This window comes from Cibotium barometz, chromosome 33 (genome assembly GCF_041138505.1).
Source record: "Cibotium barometz isolate CiBa-2024 chromosome 33, ASM4113850v1, whole genome shotgun sequence".
Lineage (NCBI taxonomy): Eukaryota > Viridiplantae > Streptophyta > Polypodiopsida > Cyatheales > Cibotiaceae > Cibotium > Cibotium barometz.
Window position 1 is genome coordinate 76936 of NC_141078.1, and position 17520 is coordinate 94455.

A 17520-nucleotide genomic window follows, 5' to 3' on the forward strand; every position below is an offset into this window, starting at 1 on the left:
TACCATTATCAATGGACAGAATATCGATAGTGGAATAAATTTAATCGTAGCCTTACAAATTGATCAAATGGATATTGATGTTGATCGTTTGGCAAGGATGGATCTTATTGAAGATGAGATCGAACCCTAACCAATCCATCACTGTATCGTTCTAAATTGATGACATTTCTATTGTATGTGTTGTCTTTTAATTATCATCTCATGATTTATTTTTGAATATATTTCATTGTTGTAAATGCATGTAGTGGGATTGTGTAATGATATATACTGTAATGTACTATGAGATGGTTTAAAGAAAATAGTTTTTAATTTTGTAAAGGAATTTAGTTTTTCTTAATAAAACGTGTATTGGTGCGTGTATTGATGCGTGTATTAATGCGTGTATAAGCGCGTGTATATACACGCGCTTATACACGTTGTCGTGACGTGGGCGGTGTCGCTGGGAAAGTGCAAGACTTCTGGCTATGAGAGTAGCTTCAAATCCCAGCAAGGAAACAAAACATATAACTCTTCAAGGGGCACCACCTCGAGGGCACCACCAGCAGAAGCTGTCAGCTGAACCCGGGGCTTCATTCTCTCTCGCCTCTGTAGACTCACGAACCTTCCTTTACCCGAACTAAAGTAACCATTCACCATGTACACAAAAAAAAACACCCCCCTTGTAAGGCAAGGGACCTTAGCATAGCATCAAATGTCTTCTCAGCATGTCATAGAACAAGGTATAGCATGGTATTATCTCAATCTCTTGTCTCAGGCATACATTCAATGAGATTGTCTCCACAACTCATACAAGACACACTCATCATCGACTCTGATGATACAAGGCTTATGGCAGGAGAGCTCATCATCGTCTTCATATCTCATCATCAAAGCTTCATCATCATGAAAGATCTTCACATAACATATGCTATATGTTTGTACAATATGATTGACATGCAACAACACTCATGAGACAAAACAAATAAAACTCACAAGACATCATCAAATACAAAGGTATACATATCTTTAGCATATGCATGCCGACAGCCCATAGCATAGCTTTAGCAGAACTTGATATCTTCCACAAGAAAGAGACATAGCCTCTTCATACATTACCACTAGAAACTTCTGATATGCCTTCGCCTTTGCTCCAAGGATCATCCACAGGCGGCTCTCACTTCGCCGTCCGTTGCTGCTCAGCCATGTGCAATAATAACTATATTATCGAACACTGGTACTTTATTGCCTAGCCTAGGATACAACACATGTGCACACCATGTAGCATTTGAAGAGGCCTTTCCCTTATCACAGCGATGTTAAGTCTCACCACTGAGAATTCCCTGATGCGACCTTCATGATACTAGCTCTTCTTTGAGGTGACCCGCAAACAACCAGTCGGCACCCAACTACCATGTTCAAAAAAAAAACCTATTTACACTTCCCAGACTGTAAAGGCTTCACCTGTCTGCAGAACTCCCCGGGGCCCTTGCGCCTCCACGTTCCGTTACCACCTTAGCTCGATGACCCGGCGCCTCCTCAGCTGCGCTCTACCTGCTCTCCAGCGCCTCTCTTCCACGACTTCCACACCTTGGCGGCCTTCTCTGCAACCTGCAGCAACCTTTGACACCAGCCAGCTGCTGCGCCCTTCACCAAGGCGGCTTCTCTGTCTGCCCGTCAGCCGCCCGCCTGCAATCCTACTGCCAGCCCGTCAATAAGCAAGAGAGAGAGAGAGAGAGTAAGAGCTCTTGCACGTGTAGCTGCAGCCGGCCTATTGTAAGGAGATAAAGGGCTTTCTGTTCAGCCCCTGCGCGCCACCTTACAACAGCCCACCAGTCGCCAAAAAGAGAGAAAAAGCACACGTATGCTGCAGCCGACTCTCCTCCTGGATCCCGGCTCCCTTTTCCCCGCAGTATTATCAGCCCATACCAGCTGCGCCTCAGAGCCCCCAGCAACTCGACCCTAGGCTCTGTCTTGCAGCTGCCCCCAGAGAGCTCCCCTCTACCAGGCAAGGCGACACCTTTTTTTTCCCCCCCGCTGTTGTGTACCTGTGGCTGCCTCTTCTGGCTGCAGCTTCTCGATTGCGCACGGTGGCAGCTCGTAAAGCTTCCACGTTGCTTTCAACACTCCAGGCCACGTCAAAATTGTTTTTTATTTCACCTAAAAAATGGCTACCCCAAATGCCTTCATTTCACACCATATCTCAAGCTACATTGGCCACCATCACTCTTATCCTTTTCACACCATGTCCAAGCGACCTTGGCCCCTCTTTCCTAATTGCCCATGCCTTCATACCTTCAACACAATCTACGAGTGCCCAATTATCTTAGGACCCGCACACATATCAAGCGACTGAGCAACTGATATCATCCCAGCTGACCTCCAGTAAACCTCGTTCCGGACAGGCCTGCAACAAGCTCAACTCAAACCATTCTACCCTGTACATCTGGCAACGCATTCCAAAGCAAAACTCTCCACACGCCATACATCCCATATGTACACAGGCACAGGGACTTCTGCTAGTCCTCGGAATATCATGTACATTGTGGCAGTTAATCCCATGCATCTGGATTTGCATTTAATGGCCTCACATGCATGGTTTCACACCATAGACATGCCATGGCATGACATCCACCCCCTCTAAACCTGCACATCCTCCGGTATGTGCCAAGTCATCATTAAGATCCACGTATATCTGAATGTCATCTTCATACATTAATCAGCAAAATGAACCTGTCATCTGGCCAACCCCCATGTTTGGAACACTTTAAAGTGTTTCAAACCAAGCTTTAGTATCCATAAATATCAAACAAGTAAAAAAAAACAAAGCCTTCATGATTATTCACCATTGTTCTGCATTCAATCCCCAAATACATTTGTCATGGTTGCCAACAATCCATATACCATGATCAAATACCCATTTGCATTCCACATGAGCCTGCTCCATTGACTTATAACATATCCTTGGTTCAAATACACATAATGGCATCATAGCAAGCCATTCATCACATTGTGCTCTTTTGCATATTACCTCCTCATCTATCTTCACCACCAATATGCTATCAAAGCCTTTATATGCTTCACATGCATCTATGCAAACTGGTGCAAGAAAATCAAGGTGTGATGCTACATCAAAATGTCCCGGTCCATCAATAGCATAAACATCAAAAGCATCATCTTTGTCATGTAAACAAAACACATCTCTAGCATCATCAAGAGTGCAAGAAGCCTCATTCATAGATTGTTGGTTACCGATGTTTGCAAATAGAAACTCATCATCATCAAACAGCTGAGCCATCCCAAGATCCTCACTGTCTTGAGCAATAGACTCATCCACATAAACATTAACTCCACTAAATTGATCCTCTAACAAAACCTGCTTGTCTTGAAAGAGAAACTCCAAACAAAAACCACCATCTGCAAAGCAAACATCCTCTGAAACAACATTCGTATGACTTCCGGTCACATATGCACTATCCTCCATAACATCATTAGCAACATGCATATCATCAACACCTTGAACACTATCAAACAAACATGGCAAAGCATCCATAGAAGCATCATAACCATCATCCATGGCATCTCCTTCGTCATTTTCCCTCTTACGCTTTTCCTCTACCTGTGCCTCATTATTCTGGCATTTTGCAATGTAGGCATGAACAGATTGAGAATCCACAGGTTCTTCCCAGCCAGTCTCAAGACGTATACAGTCTCCTGCCTCATGCAAAGCCTGCTTAGACACCTTCTCTGACGCAATTAGCTCCATTGTTGATGGCCAAAAATCTTCATTCTCATAATCTTCATCATTCTCAGATTCCTGCTTTGATTGACCAACCTTTAACCCAAAGGTTGCTGCCTCAACCATAGAGATGGCATTTCCAGCAACCATGTCTTCAACCAGCTTTTTCATCCCTCCTTTTCCAAAGTTTGTGCTTAATGGAAGACCAGTCTCTGTAAGGTGGATTTTCCCATCTTTGAAAAACACAAGTTGATTTCTGAGGGCTTCCTTATAGCTAGCACAGTCTTTCTTTGCATGTTCTGGGTCATCACACCATATACATCTGAATGTAAACCCTTCCTTGCTTTGAGGCTTTTGCATAGAAGCGTGCCCTAATGGTAGCCCTTTTTCCTCAATCCTGGACATCTTCAAATTTAGGTCTTGTATGCCCTTAATAAGCTCATCCATCGGCCCTTCTACCTTTGGAATTGCAGCAGCAGGTTTTGGTAGATTCTCAGGGGTAACAGTTATAAGAGTTGCCGAGCTCATCACCATTTTATCCCTCCTTCGCTGCCGCTTTGCTAGCATGGTGACCGCATCCTTGACATCATTCCAATCATTCTTTAACCCCTGCTCTGTATCCTTATTCTCAAGGAGAATTTCCAGATTTTCTTGGAGATCTTCCCCAGCTGCTTGTAAGAAGAGCTCTGTTTTTTCACTGTCTAAGGTTGTGCGCTCTATCCTTGACAGCTGGGCATAGCGCTTCTCAAACTCTCTTAGCAGCTCTGTGGCAGAAATTCCAATTTTGGGTTTTGTAACCCACTCCAAGAAAGTTCGCTTGGTCACCCGCTCGGAATCCTCCATGAAATAATCATCCTTCAAAGCAAGCTTGAACTCCTCCCAATTTCTGCCACCATGTGCTGCCTGTAATCCTCTTATGCGCTCTCTTATTTCAGGAACACATACCAGCTCAAAGCTTCGAACCATATCCTCCTCAGTCACCCTGTTTATCTCCATTTCCTTTGTGTAATTGCGCAGGTACTTTGTAATGTCTTTACCATCAAATTGATCCACCTTTTTCACGATTGACCGCAGTGCTTTAGTCGTGGAAATTTGCTCCCTCTCGGTCGCTTGCTGCTGTTGCATATACATAGTAAACATCTGAAACATTTGCATAACCCCAAGGTCAAAACGAACCCCTTGTCCCTCAGGATTCTCAGCCATAGCTTGCACTGTGTATTTCACCACTAACTCTCACCCCAGCAGTTTCACGTCGGGTTCACCAAAGCTGTCGTGACGTGGGCGGTGTCGCTGGGAAAGTGCGAGACTTCTGGCTGTGAGAGTAGCTTCAAATCCCAGCAAGGAAACAAAACATATAACTCTTCAAGGGGCACCACCAGCAGAAGCTGTCAGCTGAACCCGGGGCTTCATTCTCTCTCGCCTCTGTAGACTCACGAGAACCTTCCTTTACTCGAACTAAAGTAACCATTCACCATGTACACAAAAAAAAACACCCCCCTTGTAAGGCAAGGGACCTTAGCATAGCATCAAATGTCTTCTCAGCATGTCATAGAACAAGGTATAGCATGGTATTATCTCAATCTCTTGTCTCAGGCATACATTCAATGAGATTGTCTCCACAACTCATACAAGACACACTCATCATCGACTCTGATGATACAAGGCTTATGGCAGGAGAGCTCATCATCGTCTTCATATCTCATCATCAAAGCTTCATCATCATGAAAGATCTTCACATAACATATGCTATATGTTTGTACAATATGATTGACATGCAACAACACTCACGAGACAAAACAAATAAAACTCACAAGACATCATCAAATACAAAGGTATACATGTCTTTAGCATATGCATGCCGACAGCCCATAGCATAGCTTTAGCAGAACTTGATATCTTCCACAAGAAAGAGACATAGCCTCTTCATACATTACCACTAGAAACTTCTGATATGCCTTCGCCTTTGCTCCAAGGATCATCCACAAGCGGCTCTCACTTCGCCATCCGCTGCTGCTCAGCCATGTGCAATAATAACTATATTATCGAACACTGGTACTTTATTGCCTAGCCTAGGATACAACACATGTGCACACCATGTAGCATTTGAAGAGGCCTTTCCCTTATCATAGCGATGTCAAGTCTCACCACTGAGAATTCCCTGATGCGACCTTCATGATACCAGCTCTTCTTTGAGGTGACCCGCAACCCCAACTACCATGTTCAAAAAAAAAACCTATTTACACTTCCCAGACTGTAAAGGCTCCACCTGTCTGCAGAACTCCCCGGGGCCCTTGCGCCTCCACGTTCTGTTACCACCTTAGCTCGATGACCCGGCGCCTCCTCAGCTGCGCTCTACCTGCTCTCCAGCGCCTCTCTTCCACGACTTCCACACCTTGGCAGCCTTCTCTGCAGCCTGCAGCAACCTTTGACACCAGCCAGCTGCGCCCTTCACTAAGGCGGCTTCTCTGTCTGCCCGTCAGCCGCCCGCCTGCAATCATACTGCCAGCCCGTCAATAAGCAGGAGAGAGAGAGAGAGAGAGTAAGAGCTCTTGCACGTGTAGCTGCAGCCGGCCTATTGCAAGGAGATAAAGGGCTTTCTGTTCAGCCCCTGCGCGCCACCTTACAACAGCCCACCAGTCGCCAAAAAGAGAGAAAAAGCACACGTATGCTGCAGCCGACTCTCCTCCTGGATCCCGGCTCCCTTTTCCCCGCAGTATTATCAGCCCACACCAGCTGCACCTCAGAGCCCCCAGCAACTCGACCCTAGGCTCTGTCTTGCAGCTGCCCCCAGAGAGCTCCCCTCTACCAGGCAAGGCGACACCTTTCCCCCCCGCTGTTGTGTACCTGCGGCTGCCTCTTCTGGCTGCAGCTTCTCGATTGCGCACGGTGGCAGCTCGTAAAGCTTCCACGTTGCTTTCAACACTGCAGGCCACGTCAAAATTGTTTTTTATTTCACCTAAAAAATGGCTACCCCAAATGCCTTCATTTCACACCATATCTCAAACTACATTGGCCACCATCACTCTTATCCTTTTCACACCATGTCCAAGCAACCTTGGCCCCTCTTTCCTAATTGCCCATGCCTTCATACCTTCAACACAATCTCCAATTATCTTAGGACCCGCACACATATCAAGCGACTGAGCAACTGATATCATCCCAGCCGACCTCCAGTAAACCTCGTTCAGGACAGGCCTGCAACAAGCTCAACTCAAACCATTCTACCCTGTACATCTGGCAACGCATTCCAAAGCAAAACTCTCCACACGCCATACATCCCATATGTACACAGGCACAGGGACTTCTGCTAGTCCTCGGAATATCATGTACATTGTGGCAGTTAATCCCATGCATCTGAATTTGCATTTAATGGCCTCACATGCATGGTTTCACACCATAGACGTGCCATGGCACGACAACGTGCTGGTAGATGCCAATATATACGCGAATTTAAATGCCAAAATACACGCGCCCGATACTATTCAAATACATGTGCAACCATACACGCGCTCGTAATTTATCGCGTGTATGAAACGCGTGTATGGCAGCATTGTCTTGTAGTGAAAAAATCTAGAAAAGGAATGAAGGAGAGGAGCACAAGATAGTGGGGAAATGGACTCAAAACAGACAAGCAAGAAAGATAGAACGATAACATATTATGAGCACATTACAGGTTAGAGCATCAAACTCTTTGAGATTATTCAATACTCAAGCGAGACAGAGGAAGCATGGAACAACACTCTTCTACTCAACTCTATGCATAACACAAGCAACTACCACCAATCTCGTAGAGGAAGGTTTTAAGAACCATATCAAGCAATAATAGTCATTTACTGCAAAAAATTGTCTCCTACAAGCATTCGAGATTATTTCGAGTCGGAATGGTGATCTTAGCACTTTTGGCCTTGTAGCATGGAAAAATCCATTAAACACTGTCGTCTTTGATCTTGGTGATGGTACCCTACACATTGTCCATCCATCATAAATGCCTGACCATTAATGAATCAAGTTGCCAAATGGTTTAATTCTCTTGACACAACTCTGGAGCTTTTGGCCGCAACTCATGGTCATTCTGGTGGGTTGGTTAAGGGAGGTACGAAAAGGCTTTGGGTTCAATCCTTACCCACCACACTGTGAGATGCAAAGCCTGTATATGGAATTTCTTTCACTACCTGGCTTTCTTGCAATGCAACACTTGCAGCAGGCTAAACCGGTGACAACCCTTGTTGTTGCAATCTTTACGGCTCAAATTTGAGGGGTGAAGCCTCAGCATCTCTTCATGGCATTTAACCCCACATCAAAGCGGGATCCTCCATTCACCTGGCTTTCTCATAGCTTCATGCAAGGGCCTTGGGTGTTCACGTGGTTCACACGAAAAGAGGCGAGCACTCCACAATGGTGTCCAGTTTCGGTGTCCATGACCTGCAGGACCTCAACATGTAGTGCAGTTGTGGTTGCTCTCTTGCAATTGGAGCAGCTTCCTCCTCTAGTAGCTCCTCGACATCTGGGAAAGAGTTGGCGATGCTTTGTACTAGCGTGTGCCCTTTCTCTGCCTGCTCATACTGGTGGTCGGAGAGAGTAATCACCTTGCTACGGCGGTGACCTGGTACTCGACTACTAGTGGCAGCAGTCGCGGAGGCTGCTGCTGACGTGAAAGCCAGCATGAAATGTGCTCCAGCTCCTGTGTGGACAGCAGGCGGGTGTTGAGCCTGTGCATGGGCAGGAGGACGTAGACATGGCAGGCACGTGTGTCGTGGTCTGCGGGCAAGGGGGTAACGCGCTTCACAGCTGCAATATGCTCATCATACTCCGGTACGAAGTGGTTGGGGAACTCCAGCATCAGCTCGGCCACCTTCATTGGCTCCTCCAGCTCGCACGTGCGATCGTCGAGTGCATGCACGATTCTGATGAATGATCTGCTGCTGCTGCTACCGTGAGCGACTGAGGCGGGTGTGAGGTAGATGCACGAAAGATGATTGCCCATATTGGAGGCGGTTGCAACAGACCGGAAGATGAGCGTTGAGGTGGTTATACTTAAATGAGAGACTAGGGCAATTGAAGACAGGTGAGAAGAATGTATTGAGGTGCTCAAGCAAGCTAGGGAGGGTGGACGTGTTAAAGGAGGGCGGCAGAGGGTAAGGTCGGCCAGGAATTGCAAGAGGGGGTTATAGTGCAGGAAGCGTGAGCAAGATATATAGGCCGGCGGTGTTAAATGATACTGCCGACAACCACCAAATGCAAAAGTAGAGAGGTCCTAACTACAATCCACAGCGACTACTCCTGTTCCAGCTGCAAGCCACCAGCTTTGTTGCCACGTCAGCTGCTGATTGAACCATCTCCTCAAAGATTCCAGCTAGCGTACACGACGCATTCACAATGCCTAGTAGTAAGTACCACTACTGATCCCTACTTCTACTTGTGGCCGTAGAGGAGTGCAATGAGAGAAGGTTATAGGTTTGCGCCGCCTCCCATCGCCCAAGGTGGAGCTCATGATCAGTGGGGCAAAACCTCCAGGCTCCACTTTTAACGACTCGAGAGAGAGAGAGAGAGAGAGAGAGAGAGAGAGAGACAACCTCACATATGGCTTCGAGACGTAAAAGACACAGTGAGGAAATATAGCTTGAGCGTCTTTATAGCAAGCAAACACGACATGATCGAGAGAGCACATGTAACTGCATATTAAATATGGGATTAAAAAAAGAAACAAAAGGAAAAGGGAAACACTCAACTATAGAGACCTTAAGATTAACAGAAGCAAAACAACGCCCAAAATACAAGGCCACCTTAACATTGGAGAAAATATACACATCTAATTATAAACTTAAAAGAGAGAGAGAGAGAGAGACTTACAAACTATCTACCTTTACAATCTCAACTCAACTCTAATAAGAGTTAAGGATGAAATGTTATCATCGTTGGCCAAATGCGAGGTTAGTTTTACCATTGGCCTACATTCTACTCAAATCAAAACACATTTGAACATAAAGTGCCCCAGCCCCCCCACCAAAAATAAAAATAAAAATAAAAATCACCCAAACAAAAAGTGAGAGTTATATGCATAGGGGGTTTTTGGACTCAAAAAGGGGCCCTCTAAAGGGCTTCATGTCTCTTCCTTAAATCAAGGAAAAGCTCATAAAAAATGTTACAAAATCTCACACACACTCTCTCTCTTCTTTTAGAATCTTAAAGATCACATTTGGGAGAAAAATAGTCAAATAGATTAAGCCATTTATTTATTTTGGAAATGTCCATTTACAACAACACTACCCAAACCTCAGAATTTGAAAATCTCAAAAAAGTGTAGAGTGCAAATGATGTGACTCCTCAAAAAGCTTGTGTGCTTTCACATATCTTAGGATTATACACTTCAAAAATATTTGAAAGATATCCAATTGGAGGGAAGAAAGCATAGATTCTATATCCTTTGGATATTGAAGGATAGTAAGGCATAGCTCAAAGGAGGCATGTTTCATGTAATTGTTTATTTTAGCAGAGGAATGTGCCATCTCTCCACCATACCTTACATAGCTCAAAGGAGGCATGTTTCATGTAATTGTTTATTTTAGCAGAGGAATGTGCCATCTCTCCACCATACCTTACATATGGTCTTTTTTTTTTTAGTACACATACACAATACTAGAAAACAAGGTTTCAAATGCTATTTTATATGCTTCTAGAAACACACACATAAAATTATGTTTGAAATCTTAATACTTATCATCTTTTGTGTGAAATCTTAATGCTAATAGGCTTTTAAGTTTTAAAAGATGAAATCTAGATTAGGGCACTAGGCCATGCTCTAGAGTCCACCCTCCACCACTTTGAGTCATGGTGTCTACCAAGATAGAGAAAGCACTAAAATACATGTAACTTCAGGTTAAAGCATTAGCAAGATTGCAATCGTCGTAGAACGTCCTTCCATAATAATCTAGATTCTATGACCCCGAAGGGCCTTGAATGAAGAGGGCAATGAGTATCCTTCTAATCATGTTGGGCTTCTTTAGATTTACTTAAACCCTTAGCCCTTATACTAAGGTGATGTTTGGAAAATGGAAGCCCAAATTTAATATAAAGGTAGCATTTTGATGCCCACAAAAGATGGCAAAAGCATCTCTAATTTCTCTTCAAAGCCTAGCCTTACGCTTCAAATTTAAGCCCATACTAGCTATGAAGTTCTAAAAGATCTTATGGGATATGGAAACTCTGTAAGCATGTAGTCTTTTTATGGGGATTTGCGGAAGGCTATTATGGCTTGTATGTCGGTCCCTCTGTGGATAATTAGGAGATTTCTAATTACCACTGTGTTTGAAGCATGGCATTTGGGTGATTCTACTATAGATGTTATGGCTTGTGCGTCCGTACCTTTGTGAATAATTGGGGGATGCCTAATCACCACTATGTTTGAAGAATGGCACTTGGGTGATTCTGAATATCCCATGTGTAGAACATGTGAATTTAGGGATGGCTCGAACTAAGCATTAGATATAATGCTTGTGCATTGTTGTGTAATTTAAGCAGGTGTTGCTAATGTGTAATGTGTTTGAATTGACAACTTGTACGTCGGTGAGCCTTGCGCTCGTAAGCCGGTATGGCTACTGGGATATGATGGCGGTGATGTCGTGTGAGAAATTATCGGGAAGGTTTTCCCCTTTAGTATTTTGGCTTTGGCGGGATAGCCAATGATTTTAGTATTTTGGCTATGGTATTTACCTACGAGATATGGTATTTACCTACGAGATATTTAGTATTTTGGCTATGGTATTTACCTACGAGATATTTTTGTATTTCGTTAGCTGCCCACTTTTGTTATACATGGGAGTGGACCTATTAACTTGGTTACACGCGTGAATTAGCCCTTGGGGTTTTATATGCATTTTTCCTTAGTGATTTGGATATATAGGAAGGGTTTATTTAAGCTTTTGGTAAAAGCGTACAACTATTTTTGGCATGCTGGTTATTTTTGTGAATAAAGACATAAATACCCAAGATGTGGAAGTATGCCGACACTTCTTGGGGAGGGGGGGAAGGGAGATTGCACCAATATCATGGTGAAGGTGATGTCTATTCTATCTCATTTTTTAATTTTATTTTATGCTCAATCTTGTTAATTTGATTCAATTATATGGTTTAGTTCTTGATGTTTTGTGAGTTCTGAATTATTCTTCAAAAAGTATTTCAGGTCCCGTGTAAGTGGTATTAGAGCATAGGGATCTTTGGATTTGAAGAATAGGGGGAAGCTCACAAAACTCTAAAGGGTAAAGAAGACAAAGATTCAAGAACTTATGGGGACAAAGAGTGAAAGGTTCATGGGCAATTTTTGAGCCACTAGATCAAGATTTGAAAATCAAGGGATGAGGTTTTAAGCTACCTTCATGCAGAAAACTACTCTTTTTGAAGACAAACCACCCTTCTTCTTCCAAAAACCACCTTCATGAATCTTAATCCTCTACCTAATCCATATTTTTGGATGATATCAACAAGTCAAGAGGAGTATTACCCTAATCGCATAATTGCTAAGCACTTTGTATGCTCAAAATCCATAATCAATGGTAGAGGCTTACCCATAAATCAAATTTGGAGAAAAGCGCTTATTGGTGATTATAAAGTAGAAAATAATTTTGGATTTAAATCTTTAACCAAGTTGAAGAAAAGCATGATCTTTTAGTTCATAATCAAGAAATAAAATAAAAAAATTTCCTCTCCCTTTCAATCGGTGATGGCAATGAACATTGAATTCCTCAGCGCTGCCTGTGATTTCTTATTTTAGCACACTTCCTGGGTTTTCAGATTGTGTAAAAAAGTAAGAGACATCAACAATATGGTACATAGGCCACTAATGGCAATGAGGCTTATTTAAAAATCTTTCTTACAAAGCTTTGGTTAAAGCTTTAATTCCCAGAGTTTTTTTTAAGAGAAGAAATAAATTATTTTTATTTATGATTAGAAGTGCATAAAACTCCCTCTTATGCGAAGCTGTGCTGCTAACTAGAAAAGCTTAGATTAAAGCTTAGCCAAATCTTTGTTTTAAGCTTTAAAGTTTAAAAACATTTAACTTCTAAACTTAAATTTATGCCCATGTATTCCGTTTAATTTAGCATGTCTATGCTTTAAAAGATTATATGATATAAGCTAAAGAGCTTATTATTTTTATATGTAAATATTATTTTTGGGAGCTCTCTAATGGGCTTTTCGCATTAGCTCGGCCTTTAGCATTTGTTTCAGTTGTGCCTTCGTGAAGGAGCTTGGGATTAAAAATATTTTTTTCTTGCTCGAATTTAAACCTTGTGGAGTAAAATTTAAGTGGCCCAATAAAGACATAAATACCCAAGAAATGGAAGTATGCCGACACTTCTTGGGAGGCATATTGCACCCAATATTGTGTTGAAGGCAAAAATTATTTAAGGTCCTGTGTTAAAGGCTTTTTGGTCTATGTCAATGTGCAAGGTTTTGCATGGCTACGAATACCTCTTCGATAAGGTCTCCTTATTAATTCCAAGGTTACAGGTGATGGAAGAGAGAAAGTAGACAAAGAAAGAAAGAAAAAGAAAAAATGTCCTCAAGAAAGAAAGAAAGAAAGCAAAGAGAATATGAGAGGCACAAAGAAAGAAAGAAAAAGAAAAAATGTCCTCAAGAAAGAAAGCAAAGAGAATATGAGAGGCACATTTAAAAACACTATAGAGAGGAGAGAGAAACACATAGAGAAAAAAAGCCTCGGGGGGTTGACCTAAAAATAGAAAGGAGAGAGAAACACATATGTAAGTATAGCACGTGAGTCCAAATGAAGGGGTTTTCTAATTTAAAAATTTAAGGTAAATTTATAGAAATACATTTACAGAAGAGGTTTTTTTATTGATTTTGAAAAAAAACCTGTAAGTCCATAAAGAAAAAGGGATCGTTTTATCATGAAAAATTCACAAGTAAGGGGCTTTTTAAATACCCCTTGAACGCACTTGATACATAGGGTTTCTTAGTAGTGCACCCCCCAAGGAAAAAACTACATGAAAAAGGAAAAGGAAAAATGATGCTCAGCAAGAGTTTTCTGGAGTCCTTTATAGAGCTAGCTTCATTGTTAACTCATAGTCATAAAGAACGTAGCTAAGAACGTTGCTCTCATTAGGATAGACTTGTATATTGTTTTAAAAAACACTACAAGAGATGGAGAGCATAGCCACGTGAAGAGGAGAGAGAGAGAGAGAGTAGAGAGAGGAAGGACCTGGGTAGGTGCGCAGGGTGTGCACAGTTCCAGTGTATGGCTGTGCACGCAATTATAGCCATGCGCAATTATAGCCTTGCGCAACTATAGCCTTGTGCATAGCCATGTGTATAGCCGAATTCTGAGAAAAAAAAAACCAAACATTCCAAAGAGCTCAAAATATCCCAATATCACAAAAGAAGAAGCACAAAATGTGATCACAATATCAGAAAACAAGAAGCAGAAGATGTATTGTAATATAATCAAATATGGAATAAATGAAGACTGGCAAGTTGAGAAATTTTTCAATGAGTTAGGCCCAACATTTGTCACATCTTCCATCAAATCTATACATGCTAATTGGTCTATTTCAAGATCCATATGTCCCATTGGGATCTCATTGTAGGATTAACAAAAGGATATATCCCACTACTACTAGTAGAATAAACATCATCATCATCATTATGCTCGGATTCAATTCCTTCCTCATCATCTTGGAAAGGGACACCTTTAACTTGATTAGTTGGTGGTACCTCATGTTCTTCATCTTGTACTTGACCCTCTGCATGTTCATTTCTGACTACCACTTCATCCATGAGCTTTTCAACATTCCTGTCTTAAAAAATACTCTTTGAACGAGGAGTGACTTGTATGACATACCACCATTTCTTGTCATTTATATCCATGTGAAACACAATCTTGTAAGAAGAAACACATCAAGTGTAAATTAAATATGAATAAGGATGATATAATAAAAGCTTATGGTTAGGATTTACTTGTTCATAATGGTGAGGTAGCACATGCGCATTTCTTCTTTGTTTTTGTGAATGCCCCTTTTAAAGAATGCATGACACCTGTTAGGGGTACAAAAGGAGGCAATTTGATCCTTCACTCATCTCCTTTATCTTCTTTACAATCCAAGGTGCTTTACGTAAACTTACTATTCCATTCTCTTGACCTATTGGCCAAGTGGTGGTGGGGAGTTGTGACAATCAATTTCAAGTCCTTGCGAACTGCTAAAGAATCTCTCTTACAAGTAAAATGGTCCCAAATATTTGATGCTAGATTTTTTATGATATGCATTGGATCTGGAAGATGATTGATTCTTAACCTTTTCGAATATGGGAGAGATGAAAGAAGATTGAGTACCTTGTCATTCCCAGAGATGGTGTATGGAATGACCCTTGCTAGGATACTTCCCAATCACCTCCTCTTAAAGGATGTGGGGGGACTCCTTTTGTATATGGAACAAACTTCTCATGATCAAATGGGAAAAATCTATGATGGTCTTCATACGCAACCCTCTTAAGATGCACAGGCCATGATGTAACAAGTGGATTTCTTTAAAAAGAAAGAACCTTCAAAAAAGCAAAAATCCAATCCTAGTAAGTTTCTAAAAAAACAAGATTTTGAGAGAGCCGTTAAAGACAAACTTTGTTTCTCTTATCTTGAGCCAGGACATGATAAAAAGAATTATCCCAAGTCCCAAAGACAAGAACTTACTGGGATAAACCTAAAGGAAGAACAGTGCACACTATTTAACTGTTGACACTTAAGGATTCTCCTAAATATTAATCGTTAATTCTTCTTTGAACAATTTATTAAAATGTTTTTCCAAAAACATTGCCAGAAGGTTTACCTCCTGATAGAGGGATAGATCGTCCCATAGAAGTTTTAAAGGATACGTTTGACTGAAAGACAAGAAGTCAAAAAATAGTAAGCTAAATATTTAGAACAAGGCTTTATTAGGCCAAGTAAGTCTCCCTGGGCTTCACTAATATTATTGGTGAAAAAAAAAGATCGATCTGTGCGCTTGTGCATAGATTATCGTGGATTGAAAATAAATTTCCTATTCCCAAGATAGAAGAGTTGTTTGATTAACTCAAAGGTGCTAAATATTTTAGTAAGATAGATTTACAGTCTGGATATCATCAAGTAAGAATTAGAATTTAGAATTGATGATGTGCCAAAACTAGCATTTAGGACATCTTTTGGGCACTATGAGGTTTTAGTTATGCCTTTTGGTCTAACTAATGCTCCCGCTACTTTTATGACCATGATAAACACTATACTTCATTCTTATTTAGGAATTTTTGTGGTGGTTTTTATTGATGATATACTAGTCTTAACTCAAAATGAATAAGAACATATTGAGCACCTTAAAAAAGTATTTCAATTATTGAGGAAAAATAAGTTATTTGCTAAAAAATCTAAATGTGACTTCTTCAAAAAAGAAATGTAATAACTCGCGGGACACACAGTGTGTCCGAGGAAGGAATTTGTATGGATTGTGATAAAGTTGAAGCTATATTGAGATGGAAGGCCCCATCCAAAATATATATGAATTACAAACATTTTTAGGACTTGCAAGGTTCTATTCGAAAGTTTATAATTATGTTAAGATAGTTGTTCCAATGACAAATCAGCTTAAAGGAAAAGGAAAACAATTTAGTTGGACCATTTGTATTGGAAACGGATGCTAGTATTTTTGCTGTAGGAGCAATATTATTGCAGAGGGGAAGGCCAGTTGCATTTGAAAGTAAAAAGTTGAATAAATCTCAAAGTAACTATTCAACTTATGAAAAGGAACTATTTGTAATTGTGCATGCTCTGAAAAAGTGGCGTCATTATATATATGGTGCTAATTTGAAGTATTGTCTGACCATGAAAATCTTAAATGGTAAAATACTTAAAAGAAGTTAAGAGATAAAAAGGTTAGATGTGCTAAAATCCTACAAGAGTTTGATTTTTAAATTAGATATAGAAAAGGAAAATTTAATGTGATGGCAAATGCTCTAAGTATGATAAATGAGTTGAGTTTTGCTCAACTAGAAAGTGAGTTGCTGGCTCACTTAAAAAAGGAAAATGTGCTAATGACCCTAGCTATCAAGTAGTTTGAATTTACTTGATTAAAAAAAATAACTCTCAAATAGAGAGAGTAAAGAAAATGCAGCTGCTGTTAGTGATATAAGGATGTCACTTAAAAAAGGTAATGGTTTAAAGGAATCATTTAAAGAAGAGTCAATAAGTGAAAAAGATCATAGGAAGATTTTTCCCATTGATAATGGGTACTTGTTATATAAAGGTCACATTTTTGTACCTAAAGAAGAAAATATTTGTAAGAATATATTACTAGAATGTCATGATAATCCAAGTGCGAGGCACTCAGAATTTCTAAGACCTATGCGCTTGTTAAGAGAGTTTTATTGGGCAGGTTTAAAGAAGGATGTCCAAAATTATGTTATAAAATTCCCTAAGTGTGCCAAGTTAATAAAGCTGAGCACCTAAAAGTAGGTGGAATATTACAACCACTATAAATACTTGAGTGTTATATGTACATTATGTGTGCTATGTTATATGCACATTATGTGTGCATATACTAGGAGGCTAACCCACATTAGGCTTGTGAGCATGGGATCATGGGAACAAGCTCTAGTGGAGCATGGGTTAGGACTAATCTTAAGGGTTAAGGTTAGAGTCAGGCATCCAAGGGTCACACATGGGAAATGGAGAGTCAAGAGTCACTTGAGGGCCCTCCTATATAATAGGGTCATGGGGCACACTCAAGGGAGGCTTGCAGGCTTGGGGGCTTGGAGGCCAAGGCTATGTTATC